Raw genomic sequence first — 20,360 nt, forward strand, 5'->3', positions numbered from 1 at the left:
GGGTCAGATGACAAGACGTCAGCATCCCCTTGCCTCCCCCTCCCCCTCCCCCTCTTCCTCCTTCCCCTGTCATTGCTGACGTATCCAATTTTGCTGACGAAAAAGCTATTTTGTAAAAAGTCAGCCTGAGCTTAAAAAAAATCATCTTACAAAGTCTGCCAGCTCAGGTTGACACATTTCTTTACCTGCTGTATACAACCCTCTCTTAGTTTAGAAAGACATATATTTATTAGAAAACGTTTCGGTCCTAGGACCTTCATTTTACACCTGTTGTCCCTGTTCACCCATCAGTAAAATGGGTACCTGGGTATTAGTTGACTACCTGGAGGTTACCTGGAGGTTATTCCGGGGATCAACGCCCCCGCTGCCCGGTCCATGACCAGGCCTCCCGATGGATCAGGGCCTGATCAACTAGGCTGTTACTGCTGGCCGCACGCAGTCCAATGTACGAGCCACAGCCCGGCTGATCCGGCACTGACTTTAGGTATCTGTCCAGCTCTCTTGAAGGCAGCCAGGGGTTTATTGGTAATTCCCCTAATGCTTGATGGGAGGCTGTTAAACAGTTTTGGGCCCCGGGCACTTATGGTGTTTTCCCTTAGTGTACCAATGGCTCCCCTACTTTTAATTGGGGGCATTTTGCATCGCCTGCCCAGTCTTTTACTTTCGTAGGGAGTAATTTCTGTGTGCAGATTCGGGACCATTCCTTCCAGGATTTTCCAAGTGTAGATTATGATATATCTCTCTCTCCTGCCTTCCAACGAGTACAAGTCAAGTGCTTCCAAGCGTTCCCAGTAGTTAAGGTGCTTGACAGAACTCATACGTGCAGTAAAGGATCTCTGTACACTCTCTAGATCTGCGATTTCACCTGCTTTGAATGGAGATGTTAGTGTACAGCAGTATTCCAGCCTATAGAGAACAAGTGATTTGAAAAGGATCATCATGGGCTTGGCATCTCTCGTTTTGAACGTTCTCATTATCCATCCTATCATTTTCTTTGCACGTGCGATCGTGGCACTGTTGTGATCCTTGAAAGTGAGATCCTCAGACATTACTACTCCCAGGTCCCTTACATTATTTTTCCGCTCTATTGTATGGCCGGAGTCAGTAGTATACTCTGTTCTAGTTATTATCTCCTCCAGTTTTCCATAACGGAGTAGTTGGAATTTGTCCTCATTGAACATCATATTATTTACCGTTGCCCACTGGAAAACTTCGTTTATATCTTCTTGGAGGTTAACCGCGTCCTCAGCAGATGACAGCCTCATGTAGATCCTAGTATCATCCGCAAAGGGTGATACGGTGCTGTGATGTATATCTCTGTCTATGTCTGATATGAGGATGAGGAATAAGATGGGGGCGAGTACTGTGCCTTGTGGAACAGAGCTCTTCACTATGGCAGCCTCCGATTTAACTCTGTTGACCACTATTTGTGCTCGATTTGTTAGGAAGTTGAAGATCCATCTCCCCACTTTACCAGTTATTCCTTTAGCACGTATTTTATGGGCTATTACGTCATGATCGCATTTGTCAAACGCTTTTGCAAAGTCTGTGTATATTACATCTGCATTCTGATTTTCTTCCAGTGCATCCAAGGCCATATAGTAATCCAGTAGTTGAGAGAGGCAGGAGCGACCTGCCCTGAACCCATGTTGCCCTGGATTGTGCAGTTTTTGGGAATCCAGGTGGTTTGCAATCCTGCTTCTTAGCATCCTTCTTATCATAGGTCGCATCCTGGGGCACAATTGACCTAATTTGCCCGAAATGCTCAGCATAACAAGCGGCTTTCTATATAGTAGTATGTCATTAATGTCAGCTAGACCTGTATATGTTGTACATGTACTTATAGAAATAGATATATTATTATTCTAACATACAGAGGTTAAAAAGACAGTATATACAGTATATATAAAGTGGCTGGAAAACACCGTTGGGGCTGGCTAGTTCCCACTGTGTCACTCATATTCAGTTGGGAAGGGGAAATAGTAGCAAATTACGGCTGTACTACTCTGCAGGATTCTCTTCCCAAGGCTTAACGAATCAATAATATCGTCTCGTGAATGTAGTTTGGGCAGAGGCAGTGGAGAATGGGGAGAGAGCCTTGTGTTATACTACACGGATGACTTCAAAGACTTGTGACTCAAACCGTATATTATTTTCTATTGTCTGGAGAGAAGTGGCGATTGATAGACTAATTTAGTCCCCAGTAGATAACCTGTTATAAATGGTAATTTTTGTTATGTCTTTGTGCTTGAATTTTCTCTCTCTCTCTCTCTCTCTCTCTCTCTCTCTCTCTCTCTCTCTCTCTCTCTCTCTCTCTCTCTCTCTCTCTCTCTCTCACTCACTCACTCACTCACTCACTCACTCACTCACTCACACACACACACACACACACACACACACACACACACACACACACACACACACACACACACACACACACACGTCTCAGGATGTGTATTGTAAGGAGCTACAATTTTATTAACGTTTTTAATCGTGTTAGTTGCTGACACTAGTCACTCTGACACGTTCTGGAGTCTAGACTTTATAATTTAGGTTCTTAAAGCAATAAACGCTTTAAATTTACGAAGAGACTGATTACTCATGCCTTGTCGACAGTCAGCCAGGGTCCGGCTGACAGTCTGGCTGGATGTTTGGGCAACCACTGTCTCTGGCAGTTTAGCTCGATGTGTAACAACTGGCTAGGTGACTCGTTGCCTAGCTGGCTGCGTAGCTATGTGGCTGGCTGTCTGGTTACCATGCTGGCTTGGTGGTTGGTTGCCCGGCTACCATAATAGCTGGGTGACTAGCAGATTGAGCGGGTGTTAGCACTTCCCCAGAGTGCATTACCTGGGACTCGTTAGTTACTGCGCGTTGGTCTATTATCATTAATACGAAAAAAAGCGTATACCGCCCACATTACAGTGTATTTATTTTGTTTAGCAAATTTGGGTACACCAGCAGTGCACTGCTACGCTATTCTATATGACAGTTGCAGAGTGAGAACGAAGGCTATGTTTGGGTCACTTCCATAGTGCTGAAATGTGTTAGTCTAAGCTGGGAGAGTTCAGTAAGACAATGATACCTTCAAGCCTTCCATTAAAGGTTCATCAGCTACGGTAGCTTCGAGGATTTCAAAGAGTTACTGTCACTTGGTAGCTGGCTACCTGGCCCAGAGAGACTCTGATCACGGGTTCTATCCCCGCCCGTGGTATGGTTTGTCTGCAATCGTGTCATTACGATTTCTCGTGTCACTTGGTAATTACAATCTCTGAGGATGTCCTAATACATACACAGGAGAAATAGAATTTTTATGATATCTGTATCTCCGAGCGGGACAACAATAATTGTATATAGGCGAGAAAAAAAGAGGAGGGATGGGAGATAATACATACATAATACATATAAGCTGTAATACATATAAGCTGTAATATTGTAGATTCATTGTTTCAGTACCTTCTCGACACTGTGAAACATTACAAGTTGAAGAATATTAGTACTAGCCTGGCGACTCCCCTTGTACTAGCCTGGCGACTTCCCTTGTACTAGCCTGGTGACTTCCCTTGTACTAGCCTGGTGACTCCCTTTGTACTAGCCTGGCGACTCCCCTTGTACTAGCCTGGCGATTCCCCTTGTACTAGCCTGGCGACTCCCCTTGTACTAGCCTGGCGACTCCCCTTGTACTAGCCTGGCGACTCCCCTTGTACTAGCCTGGCGACTCCCCTTGTACTAGCCTGGCGACTCCCCTTGTACTAGCCTGGCGACTCCCCTTGTACTAGCCTGGCGACTCCCCTTGTACTAGCCTGGCGACTCCCCTTGTACTAGCCTGGCGACTCCCCTTGTACTAGCCTGGCGACTCCCCTTGTACTAGCCTGGCGACTCCCCTTGTACTAGCCTGGTGACTTCCCCTTGTACTAGCCTGGCGACTCCCCTTGTACTAGCCTGGCGACTCCCCTTGTACTAGCCTGGCGACTCCCCTTGTACTAGCCTGGCGACTCCCCTTGTACTAGCCTGGCGACTCCCCTTGTACTAGCCTTGCGACTCCCCTTGTACTAGCCTGGCGACTCCCCTTGTACTAGCCTGGAGACTCCCCTTGTACTAGCCTGGTGACTTCCCCTTGTACTAGCCTCGGGACTCCCCTTGTACTAGCCTGGCGACTCCCCTTGTACTAGGCTGGCGGCTCCCCTTGTACTAGCCTCGTGACTCCCCTTGTACTAGCCTGGCGACTCCCCTTGTACTAGCCTGGCGACTCCCCTTGTACTAGCCTGGCGACTTCCCCTTGTACTAGCCTGGCGACCTCCCTTGTACTAGCCTCGGGACTCCCCTTGTACTAGCCTGGCGACTCCCCTTGTACTAGCCTGGCGACTTGTACTAGCCTCGGGACTACCCTTGTACTACCCTGGCGATTCCCCTTGTACTAGCCTGGAGACTCCCCTTGTACTAGCCTGGCGACTTCCCTTGTACTAGCCTGGTGACTTCCCTTGTACTAGCCTGGTGACTTCCCTTGTACTAGCCTGGTGACTTCCCTTGTACTAGCCTGGCGACTTCCCTTGTACTAGCCTGGGGACTCCCCTTGTACTAGCCTGGGGACTCCCCTTGTACTAGCCTCGGGACTCCCCTTGTACTAGCCTCGGGACTTCCCTTGTACTAGCCTGGCGACTCCCCTTGTACTAGCCTCGGGACTTCCCTTGTACTAGCCTGGCGACTCCCCTTGTACTAGCCTGGGGACTCCCCTTGTATTAGCCTGGGGACTCCCCTTGTACTAGCCTGGTGACTCCCCTTGTACTAGCCTGGTGACTCCCCTTGTACTAGCCTGGTGACTCCCCTTGTACTAGCCTGGGGACTCCCCTTGTACTAGCCTGGGGACTCCCCTTGTACTAGCCTGGGGACTCCCCTTGTACTAGCCTGGGGACTCCCCTTGTACTAGTCTGGCGACTTCCCTTGTACTAGCCTGGCGATTCCCCTTGTACTAGCCTGGGGACTCCCCTTGTACTAGCCTGGCGACTTCCCTTGTACTAGCCTCGGGACTCTCCTTGTACTAGCCTCGGGACTCCCCTTGTACTAGCCTGGCGACTCCCCTTGTACTAGCCTGGTGACTCCCTTTGTACTAGCCTGGGGACTCCCTTTGTACTAGCCTGGTGACTCCCCTTGTACTAGCCTGGTGACTCCCCTTGTACAAGCCTGGGGACTCCCCTTGTACTAGCCTGGGGACTCCCCTTGTACTAGCCTGGGGACTCCCCTTGTACTAGCCTGGGGACTCCCCTTGTACTAGCCTGGTGACTCCCTTTGTACTAGCCTGGGGACTCCCCTTGTACTAGCCTGGTGACTCCCCTTGTACTAGTCTGGTGACTCCCCTTGTACTAGCCTGGTGACTCCCCTTGTACTAGCCTGGTGACTCCCCTTGTACTAGCCTGGTGACTCCCCTTGTACTAGCCTGGTGACTCCCCTTGTACTAGCCTGGAGACTCCCCTTGTACTAGCCTGGTGACTCCCCTTGTACTAGCCTGGTGACTCCCCTTGTACTAGCCTGGTGACTCCCCTTGTACTAGCCTGGTGACTCCCCTTGTACTAGCCTGGTGACTCCCCTTGTACTAGCCTGGGGACTCTCCTTGTACTAGCCTGGGGACTCTCCTTGTACTAGCCTGGTGACTCCCCTTGTACTAGCCTGGGGACTCCCCTTGTACTAGCCTGGGGACTCCCCTTGTACTAGCCTGGGGACTCCCCTTGTACTAGCCTGGGGACTCCCCTTGTACTAACCTGGTGACTCCCCTTGTACTAGCCTGGTGACTCCCCTTGTACTAGCCTGGGGACTCCCCTTGTACTAGCCTGGGGACTCCCTTTGTACTAGCCTGGTGACTCCCCTTGTACTAGCCTTGCTGACCCATGATAAGCTGGGCAGGACTAAGCTGCATTGTAGTAATTTCTAAGAGAGGTTACGACTTGAGTTTGGTGAAAGAGAGAGAGAGTCTCAACATTATGTTAATATGCTTAGCTGCATTTAAACCACTTCAGTCACCATACACTCGCGCAACCAGTCAATTAAGTACACATGCATATATACACAGTGAAGAGGAGGGGCCAGGAGCTATGATTCGATCCCTGCAACCACAAATAGGTAAGTACACACTCATAATGCACACACAGTACTGTCTACACACGTAAGGAACAACTTCTGAGGTACCACACGCACACACATTAAGTATGTAAGTAACTTTTACACCATGTGCTGGATCATAACAAGACTCAACACGTCAGGCACATAATGCACAAGTAATAAATATATCATTCTTAATATAAAACACTGCGACTAGCCGGGGGATCGAACCCGTGTTCTTTTAGCCCGGCTAGTCGCAGTATTATTATATACCACTTGTTCGTAGTTTCAATATTATATATACTGTTTGTGGAGGCTAGTACACCAAACAGGGAGTAGAATGAAATTAGCTCTGAGACTCCCACACCATCGTATGTCCTAGGATCACGGTGCAACACCTAGCTCTGCTGGCTGCGTGACCTTCATAGGATTGCATGATCCAGTGGGTTAAAGCATCGTGAATTTTCGCTCATGAAGCAAGCTAAAACAACACGGGTTCGAACCCCGGCTAGTCGCAGTGTTGTTATTATTAACTGCCACTTGTTCGTGGTTACAATACCACATACATATATAAAGTACATAGAAACATGTGTATGACTACTGTATACGGAGGGAGAGCGGTGGGACAGAAGTTTTATTAACACTGAGAGACCAATCTCTTACTGTTACCTCCCCCACCACTGTCACTCCACCACTGTCACTTTCCTACCATTGTCACCCCCACCACAATCTCTGTCACTCCCTAACCACAACCTTTAACACTGTCCATCCCACCATTGTCTCTACCACAAACCTCAACACTGTCATTTCCCACTTCAATTCAGTAGAGTAATTGGAGTGAGAGAGGTGTGGCAGTGAGCTCTGTAAATGTGAGATGGGTATGTAGTTAAAATTAAGCTGTAGGGGTTTGGGAATGAGTTATAAAGGTGAGAATGAGTTGTAGGAATGTTTAAATTAATTGTAAGGGTGTGGGCGTGTGTTGTAGGGTGTGGGAGTGCTGTAACAGTGTGGGAGTGTATTGTAGGGTGTGGGAGTGTGTTGTAACGTTGTGGGAGTGTATTGTAAGGGCGTGGAAGGGTGTTGGGATGTGGGAGTGTGTTGTAAGAGTATGGGAGTATGGTCTGAGGTGTGGAATTGTATTATAGAGATGTGGGAATGTGTTATATGGGGAAATACGTTCACATGTGGCTAGAGTGTGGAGTTGTCAGATGTTTATGTACACCTAAGTTAGAATTTGTGTGGGCTGCCCATCCAAAATGGTGATAGGATAATGACAGTATGACATGCAGGAATATTTGTGGTACGTGTGAACGGTCTTGGGGAAGAAAACAAGAAGGGTTACATGTGACTTGTTCTTGTCTAAAAGCCACGTCTCTTGTAGAAGAGTAAACTCTGCTTCCATCATTGACAATAACGTAAAATAGTGCTTCTGGATATGCAACAGGGATATAGGGCTTTGGACGGGATTCAGGGAAGTATTGAGGAGGGCACTGAACAGAAGTGCCCAGGTTGGATAACTAAAACCTTCAAAAAAGGAGATGTCAAGCTCTTCAGATCACTAGTTCTCTCTAAGGCTGGAGTATTGCTGTGTAATAAATGCCCTATTCAAGGCAGGAGAAATTGCTGAGCTGGAGAATGTCTGTATTCCTAGAACGTAGCAGAGAAAGATTCATCATGTACACTTAGAAGATATTGAATGGACTGGTCCCGAACCTGCACACTGAAATAACTAATTAAGCATACAACAGGCTTGGCAGACGCTGCAGGATACCTCCACTGAAAATCAGGGGAGCGATGAGTACACTGAGAATTGAGTAAGTATTATGGAACCATGACTCTTCAATGCACTTCATACACAAGAGGGATTGTTAGGTAAGACACATATGCAACAGTTAGGTATCTTCATTTTGAAACGTTTCGCCTACACAGTAGGCTTCTTCAGTCGAGTACAGAAAAGTTGATAGAAGCAGAAGATACTTGAAGACGATGAAATCAGTCCATCACCCTTACATCGTCTTCAAGTATCTTCTGCTTCTATCAACTTTTCTGTACTCGACTGAAGAAGCCTACTGTGTAGGCGAAACGTTTCAAAAATAAAGATACCTAACTGTTGCATATGTGTCTTACCTAACAATCTGTCGGTATTTTATACCATTTTAATGTTCACAAGAGGGATTACCAATAAACCCCCTAACTGTCTTCAAGAGGGAACTCGACAGATTCCTCAGAACAGTTCCTGGTCAGCAGGATTGTGGTGCTTACGTTAGACTGATAGACACGGGTTGGTGCTGCTAGCTGATCTGCACATCTACTCAGCAATCTTGGGTTCAACTTATCTGGGCCCACAGCTTTTTTTTTTTTTTTTTTTGGTCCAATAATTTAAGTTTAAGATACACTTCATCCTGCCTTATTTTCACCTCTGACAACTTTGACAGAGTTCTTGCGGCTAACCAAGGAGGTTCCCTTGTTGAGTCCGTCAAGATTAATGGACTCAACACTTCGACTCCAGACTGAGGGACTGATTACGTCATACTCTTCATCTTCCACCTTTCCCTGTACTGGACTGAAGAAGCCACTGGCTGACGAAACGTTTCCAGAATAAAGATAGTCAAATGTTGCACAAGTCTCTCATTTATCCACTTGTCTGTTTTGTAAACTATTCGCATGAAGATAGTAACACGGCGCAGTGACCTCGTGACACTATTTTTACTATTATATTTTTGCTTTAGGTTTGATCTAATGACGTTTTGAAGGCATGATGGAAAAAATATAAAAGCTGTAACAAAACCTTTTGTTGGGACGACGTTTCGCTCTGTGTAGTTTGATCAAATCAAGGTTCTGATAGCCTTGGCTTCCCTGGAGTCTACCTGGAGGGTGCTCCGGGGGTTAACGCCCCTGTGGCCCAGTCCTTGACCAAGCCTGATCAACTAGGCTGGTACTGCTGGCAGCACCTAGTCCAACGTATGAACCACAGCCTGGTTGGTCAGGTACTCTGATACCCCGGGGAGATGAGAGTAAGACACATGTGCAACATCTGGGTATCTTTATTGTAGACGTTTCGCCATCCAGTGGCTTTATCAATACAAATTCCAGGACATAACTTGAAGACAGTGGAACTATGTACAGAAGATGAGGTAATCAGTCCCTCAACCTAGGAGTAGGTGCGAACAGCACCATAGTCGTGGAGATTCTGAATCTCCACGACTATGGTGCTGTTCGCACCTACTCCTAGGTTGAGGGACTGATTACCTCATCTTCTGTACATAGTTCCACTGTCTTCAAGTTATGTCCTGGAATTTGTATTGATAAAGCCACTGGATGGCGAAACGTCTACAATAAAGATACCCAGATGTTGCACATGTGTCTTACTCTCATCTTGTCGGTATTATATACCATTCGTACACCACCCCGGGGAGAGTTGCAAGCTTGGAACTTGAAGTTTGTACTTTATTCACGAGTAAACAGTAACAAATGACTCCAGACACAGATTTTTGTCAGGTAAGGAGCCGTAAGTGATACGCATCCGCTGGTTTACCGTACCTAGGAGCCGTAAGTGATAAGCATCCGCTGGTTTACCGTACCTAGGAGCCGTAAGTGATAAGCATCCGCTGGTTTACCCTACTTAGGCTTTACACTTTACACCCAATTAAAAGTAAACAGAATTGCTAACTGTTGGTGTCTTGAATTGTCATTAAGATTACAAAGTGAGAGTTGCAACCTTAACGAACTGAGGATCGAGCCTACACCCTTCCTTGTACTTAATGACTCACACGGGTTTAGCTATCTTGAAATTCAAGACAGTGTTAATAAGATATATTTTTTTTAGTCCAATGTAACATGTTACCTTGTTATTAATAATTCAATCATCCTGTTACTTACCTGTAACTCAGTTACTCATATTATATTTAACTAAATATATATATATATATATATATATATATATATATATATATATATATATATATATATATATATATATATATATATATATATATATATATATATGATCTCCACCAAAAACAAGAAAAAATAAAGCAATTTTCTGCTTTAATAGCACACGTAACGTGGTAATTATCATCTTAAATCTTAATTACGCATCACTCAAACTTAATTGGTCCACTTACACGATAATGCTCGGCTAAAATGAAATGTGTTTTTTCTAAATTCTGAGAGTGGTGAACAGACCCTCAGACTAACAGATCACCACAGACCATGACCCACCCCACAGACCAAGACCCACCCACAGATTACGACCTACCCCACAGACCATGACCCACCCCACAGACCATGACCCACCCACAGACCATGACCCACCCCACAGACCATGACCCACCCCACTAACTATGACCCACTCACAGACCATGACCCACCCACAGACCACGATCCACCCCACAGACTACGACCCACCCACAGACCATGACCCACCCCACAGACCATGACCCACCCCACAGACCATGACCCACCCACAGACCACGACCCACCCCACAGACCATGACCCACCCCACAGACCATGACCCACCCTACTGACCATGACCCACCCTACTGACCATGACCCACTCACAGACCATGACCCACCCACAGACTACGACTCACCCACAGACCATGACCCACCCACAGACTACGACTCGCCCACAGACCATGACCCACCCACAGACCATGACCCACCCACAGACCATGACCCACCCACAGACCATGACCCACTTACAGACCATGACCCACTTACAGACCAAGACCCACTAATAGACCAAGACCCACTTATAGACCATGACCCACTTACAGACCAAGACCCACTTACAGACCATGACTCACAGACCATGACCCACTCACAGACCATGACCCACTTACAGACCATGACTCACAGACCATGACCCACTCACAGACCAAGACCCACTTACAGACCAAGACCCACTTACAGACCAAGACCCACTTACAGACCATGACCCACTTACAGACCATGACTTACAGACCATGACCCACTCACAGACCAAGACCCACTTATAGACCATGACCCACTTATAGACCATGACCCACTTACAGACCATGACCCACTTACAGACCATGACCCACTTACAGACCATGACTAACAGACCAAGACCCACTTACAGACCATGACCCACTTACAGACCATGACTCACAGACCATGACCCACTTACAGACCATGACTCACAGACCATGACTCACTTACAGACCATGACCCACTCACAGACCATGACCCACTTACAGACCGAAACCCACTTACAGACCATGACCCACTTACAGACCATGACTCACAGACCAAGACCCACTTACAGACCATGACCCACTTACAGACCATGACTCACAGACCATGACTCACTTACAGACCATGACCAACTCACAGACCATGACCCACTTACAGACCATGACTCACAGACCAAGACCCACTTACGGACCATGACCCACTTAGACCATGACTCACAGACCATGACTCACTTACAGACCATGATCCACTCACAGACCATGACCCACTTACAGACCATGACTCGCCTAGTTCACTAGGCTCATGTTTGTAGGATCAATAGCTCAGATGGTAAGGTGACATGTACGTTGTGGCCTCTTGAGGCGGGACAACGTGTCGTGGGGTCGAATCCTGGCCTGCCACAGTTTGCTAAATGATGTGTGTGTGTGTGTATATATAATATATATATATATATATATATATATATATATAATATATATATATATATATATATATATAATTATATATATTTATGTCCTAGGAACATTTATAGGCAGGCCTTCCTTGTCAAGCCTACTCACGTAACCCCCTTTTAAACTACGCACGTAGGCCGTCGACAGACGCTTCTCCCTGACTCGACCAGACACAGGCAGACGTATAAACCTGGCTCCTCCACGTATATCAATATGTCGTCTCCAATAACAGTTTGCATTCTAATAATAATAATCATAAACACTAAACAACTCGTTATTATTACAGTTAAACATACAATAATCATTAAATATTTTACATGCATAAGTACTTCATTACGAGTCATAATAACTGATTGGATCCAATTTTCTTTTATTTATGTCTTAATACATATTGTTTATCAGACATTTTTTACTTTATATTTTTATAATTTAACTCGCGTTTTCCTTTTACTCTTCACTTGTCGTAGGTGTCAAGTTTATATTGTAGTCTAGTTTAGTTTTAACGGAGAAGATTAAAACCTGATAGCATATTTACACTATGATACATTAAGTGAGCAATATAGGCCTTTAAAACGCATATACGGTACACACATTACTTACCTTAAAATATTTTCCTCCTTGGCTTATAGTGAGCGCTGAATATATTTATTGTAGGAAGTCTGAATAAATGAAGAATGGGTATAATTGTAAACCGCTGCATTAGTGAAACACCGTAAAGCGAAGCGCTGTAAAGCGGGACCCACCTGTTATACTCTTGCCACAGTATCGATGGTTATAACCTTCAGTGATTTGGGTACCCTTAAGTGGGCACTTTTTCAGATTCTTCACTCATCTCTCTGACCTTCGTATGTACGGGGGTGACCTTCACATATCTCACTGGATGGACAATACGGGATTTCTACGGGAGTCCTGCCTCTGGGAGGCACTCTCTTGAAGGATATGTTTTGTCTATTATATCGGGTATTTGTTTCATCCATCACTCCATGACTAAGTTTTCCTTTCATAGTTCCCACACAGCTGTTCTTATAAATTAGATTAGATTTTGCCATCGAAGTGGCTAGTTTATTGTGCATCCATATCCATCCTGAGGAGGGTAGCGCAAGAGCTTATGGATACACAAAACGCCTAGGAACTAGGCCCCAGAAGGGTTAAAAGGAGTACATTTGGATTTATATCTACAGCTCACTTATTTATTACAAGCAAATTTAAGGAATTTGCTTAGTATATCTGGTATCTTATTTTCATTAATAAGATATCTTGACATGTCACATAAGTTATTATACTGTCTATCTCTGTATTCCTCAATAAGTGGACAATTAAGCACATAGTGTTCAAGACAGTGACCATATGCCTGATCATATAATTTACATTTAGTTTGATCATCAACAGTGTGTCTCCCAAACTGCCAGAAGTACTTGTAACCAAGCCTAAGCCTGGCCACTACATCAGTCAGTCTGTTCACATTGCAAGTTGCTCCATAAACACATCTAAACTAATGTTATCATAGTGAGTTATAGATCTACTCAAACTTCTAATTGCATTCCTATAACATTAATTTTCATTATTTACTTCTAATATTATTCCTAATGTTAGACTCAGATATACCAAAGTTATAATCTACTTTCTCCTTCAGGATGTTCTTCTTGGCTTAGCGCTTCTTTTTGATTATAATAATAATATCATGAAGGAGTAATCCAATGTGTGATGGGATCCATAGAGGACGGAGAGTGCAGCGGACAAGTGTAGTAGCAGCAGCAACACACACAGCAAGAGGCATTCTTGAGCCTTCCCAGTTCTCGGCTTAATGCCCAAAGCTGGGGTGTGGCTCAAAAAGGATCCTGTAATGGCTGCTGCCTTTGCACCTCCTGACATCGTCTGCTGCTATGTAGCTGCCACACCCTTCGAGCCCAGTGTGGGCGGGCTTTGTGGCAGTCCAAGGTGCCTAGCTTCTCCCTCCAAGCCCCGTGGGGGCGGGGAATGGGGCTAGGCCTTGGGACAACTGGCCCCTGAAGACGAGGAGGTACTTGTACTTGTACTTCCTACCATGGCAGACATTGGTTTGAGATACTCCTTTGACAGGGAGTCAAGGCCGGGCCACCTCTTGGAAAAGGGCCGGGTGATTATATGCAGAACGGGATGCATAGCAATTGTACGTTAATTTCTTTTTCCCGGATTTTTTAGTATACCTGGCTTCTCCAATGAGCATGTTGGAGTCATTATATGAGTCAAGAGCCTTCAGTGATGACATAGAATCAATAATGACGACAGAGTCAAGCTTTAGCGCCATTAGGATTGCAAACAATTCAGTTTGTAGTGTAAACACCCAGTTGTTAATTCTTATGCCTAACTCAACAAATTTATTATCGTTCATAACTAGGGAGGTGGCAACAAGAGCAGATGCAGCCCTGCCAGAAGACTCCTGTTTAGATCCAACAGTATGTATAACTTGTGATAACTTATTACTGCCAGCTAGGCGAGAAATTTCTTCTTGAGCAGTTGGTTTAACAAGTAATTTAAGGAAGGGATTACTAGCAATAAGCTTCTTGGGAGGGACTTGTAGGTATGTGATATTAAATGAACACATCTTCCATGGAGGGGTGAAATGCTCTTGTTGTCTACAGTGATACAGTTCATGCAGGTTATAAAACATAATATAACTGCATGTTTTCACTAACCATTTAGATCTGTGTGTATTTACTTATAGACATTTAGTGAGATTCATGGTGACAGTGTCTGGTTCATTTCTTAACACTCTAATACCCAGTACAATGTTAATTTCAATAATCCTATCACTAGTACCAGAAATACCAAGCTCCTTCTTCATATTAAGAACCTTGGTAGATTTGGGACAACTAAGAATAATTATGAGAACTTCTTTTTGCATTAACTCCAAGGGTCGGAAAGAACTTTATCTAGCTAATATAGCATGTGAGCAGCATAATCCATTAAGTACCTGAGATAGCCTATGTATATCATTCTCATGATTCTCACATTAGCACCATAGTTGGGGTTGTAGCCAGCAACAGCTTTGAGAGCATTTGCCCTAGCTTTGTATTTCTTATTTAGTTGTGGTATGGTGGATTTTTGAAGGGTACATCTACACCATGATATTTGTAAGATTTAACGTAGCTAATGCTTTCACCCTGCAAACAGATTAGTGGGAGATGTCGTTTGCTTATCAATATCTTTGTTTTAGAGGAAGATAAGAGTCCTAATCGATTACAAATTGCTTCATCTTCATTAAGAATTGTACTCATCATCTTATATCCTTTTGTATTATTATAGAATGTTAAGATAGAGGGCAGTTTCGAGTTTGAGATGTATATAGGGTGGGTTTCCATGGAAGTGAGGCATTTAGATTGTAAAACTTCTTGAGGGATTAGCTTGGGTTGTACCACTCCCTCAGATACCCCATTACCCTTCAGTACGTCACCTTCCTAAGATTCCTTCCCATTCCGCTTAAATATATTTTTTAATAATAACATAGACTTTTACACAACACTGTAATATACACGCATCTCCTGCACGGGCCATGGACCGTGTACACCTCCCGTGGGAGGGTGTCATGTGATTATTTAGTGATGAGGACAAATCTTCCTCTTCAGCGAATACCCTGAGAGAGACTGTGTTCCCCTATCTCATTTCCTAAGTACAAGTCTTTATTACCAGTAAAGATTTTCAGCTTGTTGCCATGGACTAGTTTTTGCTCATGGTCAGCAAATACACATTTTTATAGCATAATTCTGTGGGTTTAACTCTTCGTTTCGATTATAATAATTCATAATTTACTAATGCTGTCTTTCTCATTGTTCGGAGAGGATCTTTTCACCTGGAACCTAATGAGTGGATCTGCTGTGACTATGAAACATCACTAATCATGTAAAGCTCCCTCTCTCTCTCAATTTCAAGACCGGTACTTAACTGATATAACGCTGGGCGTAACTGGCTTGTGTTATATCAGAAGCGGCATCTGCTACTCCACGGTGGCTTGTGAGGAAGTATGCCAGTAGTATGAGCTAGATATACGAGGTGCAATATATATGTCATGAGTCGAATTCGAGTGAGATTCGCTGGAGTCCCGGCCCGCGTCTTGTCCATGAGGTGACAAGCCGGCCCCGGAGTTGATTGACAGCGGAACAGAGCAGCATGAGAGCTCCGTGACAGGATCCTAAGACTGTGTGTGAGTACACGTTGCGGTCTTAGCTAGAGTGCGCCGTCCATTCTTTATGTTTCAAGAGGGTTTGCAAGGCTGAGAAGAGAGAAATAGGAAGGGCTGTAACCAGCGATCAACAGACCATCACCGACCCTGAGATTACTGAAGGATTGATCTAGCCTCCAGTGATGGTTCCTGTGGTGGTGATTCTTGTGGTGGTAGTGGTTCCAGTGGTTGTGTGGTGGTGGTGGTTCCTGTGGTGGTGGTTCCTGTGGTGGTGGTGGTTCCTGTGATGGTGGTGATGGTTCCTGTGGTGGTGGTGGTGGTGGTGGTGGTGGCGGCGGTTCCTGTGGTGGTTCCTGTGGTGATGGTGGTGGTGATTCCTGTGGTGGTGGTTGTGGTGGTGGCGGCGGTTCCTGTGGTGGTGGTGGTGGTTCCTGTGGTGGTGGTGGTGGTGGTTCCTGTGGTGGTGGTAGTGGCGGTTCCTGTGGTGATGGTGATTCCTGTGGTGGTAGTGGTTCAAGTGATTGTTTCTGTGGTGTTGGTTCCTGTGATTGTTCCTGTGATGGTGGAGGTTCTTGTGATGGTGGTTCCTGTGGTAGTGGTTTCTGTGGTGGTGGTGATTCCTGTGGTGGCGATGGATCCTGTGGTGGTTCCTGTTTTGGTGGTTCCTGTAGTGGTTCCAGTGGTTATTTCAGTGGCGGTGGTGGTGGTAGTTCCTGTGGTGGCAGTGGTTCCAGTGGTTGTTCATGTGGTGGTGGTGGTGGTTCCTGTGGTGGTGATGGATCCTGTGGTGGTTTTTTTTTCCCCCAACCTTTAAATTAAAACACCGGCCATTTAAACTTAAAAAGTATATTATAAAAGGGACCTTACCCAGACCTGTGGTTTCGTGAATTTGAAATTTTTCCTGATATTCCCCTGAGAGGTTGATGATAAACCCAGTCAGATTTCCCCTACTGTATTTATTAAACATGGACATGAAACTGAGTGCAATGTTCCCCCTTCAGTACCAGGTTTTTCCCTTGTTCCAACCGCAAAAACCGAAGGGGAAACAGACGTGTGGTTTAAAATAAAGAAAACTCTTTCTTCAATTGGGAAGGCCCTGTCAACCGAGGTAAAGGGTGAAAAAGACCCATTTTTCCAATTTTTGAAGTTGCAGTCCGAAATGAAAACCGGGATGTTCTTCGCCACGATGAGGGGATAAGGGAAAAAGTCTTTTTTGATGAAAATCCACCTTTTTTTGCACATAACCCAAGAAACCAAGGCCTTAGTAAAAGTTCATAAGGGCCCGTTCATTTGTTCATGGACTCTGGGAAGTCAATATTAGGTCTAGTGAAAGGAAAGCTTTACAATTTCTGAAAACCCGACCATTTTCCTCCTTAGTGGAGTAGTGGCTACCTGGGTGGGTGGACTTCCTAATTTTTTTCTACCCGGTAGAGATTACTCTTTTCCGGTTTGACAGAATTTTCCCCCGGGGCCTTCCTGTTTTGTTTCAGGACGAATTTGTGCTCGACCCCGAATCATCCCAAAAGACGACTTGATCTTTTCCCTTTTTCAAAGGGATCGAAATTGCATATGCGCAAGTGGAGGGAATTCCCCCAAAGCCAATGCATTTCCGGGCACCCAGGGTCGGGCACGGGGGTAATTTTCACCCCGTCGGTTTACCATCCTTCAGATTGCGGGATGTGTTGTTCCTTGGGGGGACCTCAAAACCCTTTGAGTTCCTACCCTTTTGCAATGACCCGTTAGAGAGTTTTCCAAGGGATCCGTAAAAACGAATTAAAAATGGTAATGACTTTGTTGATGTCACATCCGCCCAGAAAGAGCCGGGGCGGTAGGCCCCATGAGGCTGAGTTTCTTTTTCCCAATGGGGATAAGTCCAGTTGAAAGTATTCCGCAAAGAAAAGGTCTTTTGTTGAACCACCCTTACATGTTGAAAAATAAAATCCATTTCTTCCCTCACTTCGGGTCATGCTCCCACAAAACCCAAGGCCGTTCACTTTTTCCCTGCGGGAGGAGAGTTGTCAAAGGGGTGGGGTTATTTTGCCGGGAGCCCTATCATTTTCCCCATCAACTTTCCACCAGTTGAGGAAAAAGATTACCCTCACGACTTCCCAGATAGGGGTTTTTGATCTGTTGAACAAACGTCAAAGATTGTTTTCCCAGGGGAGGGGAAACAATTAGCCCCAGTTTCCCCAACCCGACGATTCTACATCCCGATAAAAATGCCTCATTCAAAAGAGTTTGCAAAAAAATTGATCAATCGTTGATGGAGTTATTGCACCAGAATTTCCCTTGAATGCACCTTGACCCTAGTACCGAAGGATGGTATGGGCCCAGTAATTGACTTTGGGAAGAAAGGAAACCTTTCCAGATCGCCCCTTCCTGTCTTGATTTTTTACAACATCAGAAAAACCAGTCTTTTCAACCCTGGAGTTAAAAGGGTTTTGGAAAGTCCCCCCAGAGAAAAAGACCCAACTGATTCTCCATCCTAAGGTCATTATCACTTCCTCCATATGGGTTTATTATGACCCTCCCCTATCACGTTCTCAAGGCTCATGACAATATTTTTAAAGGGGTCCGGTAATGCATTAGGGTTTTAGATGAAATGATGTCAAAGAGGGGATACACACAAAAAGACGATGAAATTTAAGCAAAGAACCCAAATTTTAAAAAATCAAACGTCTAAATGTCATTCTGTACGCAGGTATGTAGATAGGTCTAGTACCAGGTTCAAGTGGAATACGATGGGACAGTAAGTTCGTTATACCCATCTTCTCACCTGGTAAGGCAATGGCTTTACGACGTTTGTTCAACAGAGTCAACAAACGCTTGACTTCATCTGGGAAGTCAGTGGGAGCTTTCTCCTCAACTGGTGGAACAGATTGATCCAGTGAAGTGGATGAGGTCTCCCCAGCAGAAATAGCACCGACCCACTGGTCAGGTGACAACTCATCCTCTACCTGAACAGGGTAAGGATAGTGAACAAGGTCAACAAGATTGGTATTTGCTCTGAGACGAACACTGTGACCAGAAGTGTTAGCTAGGAAGAAATGGATCTTACTATCTCTTACAACATGTAAGGATGGTTCAACAAATAGACCTTTTACTTTGCAGGAATCACTGTCAACTAGGACGTTATCACCATCTGGAACACTAGGAACAACTACAGACACTCTAGTGAGAGCACTAGCCGCAACAAAGACGTCTTTCTGCAGATGGCATGTGACATCAACAAGAGATGGCATTACTAGTTTCAAGTAATCGTTTTCTGACAAGGCATCCCCTGTGGAGAAACTACTACTCGAACTAGCAGTCATTGCAAGCATAGGTTGTGCACTCAAGGCAGTCTGAGTGTCCTCGGACACTTGAGGCAACGGAACACTATCCTACAAGTCTGAAGGTATAGGTGGAACACAGACGGGAGTGACAGAATTACCAGTGCCTGACCGCTTGGGTACGCTACTGGAGAATGCATTGGCTTGTAAGGACTTAATCCGTACATCATACTCTGCAGCAGTATGACAGATTTCTGATCCAAGCTGGTAACCCCAGAATGGAACGATCAAGTCGTCAATTTGGGCATGCCATCGGTACGGGTCGAGCACAATGCGTAAGTCTCGCATGGAAGCAAATCCCAGTAGAAGGTCACCAGGGAAAGTAATCTGGTCGACAACAAGGAAGGAAGCAGTGAAGTCTCTACCTTGGATAGAAAAAGTTAGGGAAGTCCGACCTCGGACACGCAGGTGAGAACCGACATGAGTCGGTTCTACGACCTAATAATATTGACTTGCACACCAGAGTCCATGAACAAATGAACGGGCGCATTATGAACAGATGCTTGCACTATAGGGCCTATGGTTGCATTGGAAGTTATGTGCAAACAAAAAGGTGGATTGTCATCAGAAAAGACTTGTTCCACTTCATCCCCAAAACCATCTATGTCAGAGACATGTGAAGCAACATCATCAGCAGGATTGTCATTCTCGAGACTGCTTAAGGCTTCAAAGGAATTGTGAACGGGAATGGTGTACTCATTATCACCTACTGTCACCATGGGACGGTTTGACTGGGGCGCTCGAATTCCCCCGAATTGGAAGAATGAACCTGGTTCTGGTTATTTTGAGAATTGGAAGAATGAGCCTGGTTCTGGTTATTTTGAGAACCACGATATCTGTTTCCTCTACGGGTTCTGCGGTTGGAACGGCCACGGAAAGACCTAGAGTACTGAAGGTTGTAGAGAGCATTGCACTCAGATGTGTCATGTCCATGTATTCTATGATAAGTACAGTATGGCAGTGACTGGTACTCATCATCAGTACGACGTCTCTTAGGGTAACTATCAGGACAATTAATTGCAATATGGCTACGGAAACCACAGTTGTAACAAGTCCGCTGACTATGGTTACTGAATGTACTATGAATACTACGAGGTTTATAACGACTC

Source organism: Cherax quadricarinatus, chromosome 55, assembly GCF_038502225.1.
Source record: "Cherax quadricarinatus isolate ZL_2023a chromosome 55, ASM3850222v1, whole genome shotgun sequence".
NCBI classification, from domain to species: domain Eukaryota; kingdom Metazoa; phylum Arthropoda; class Malacostraca; order Decapoda; family Parastacidae; genus Cherax; species Cherax quadricarinatus.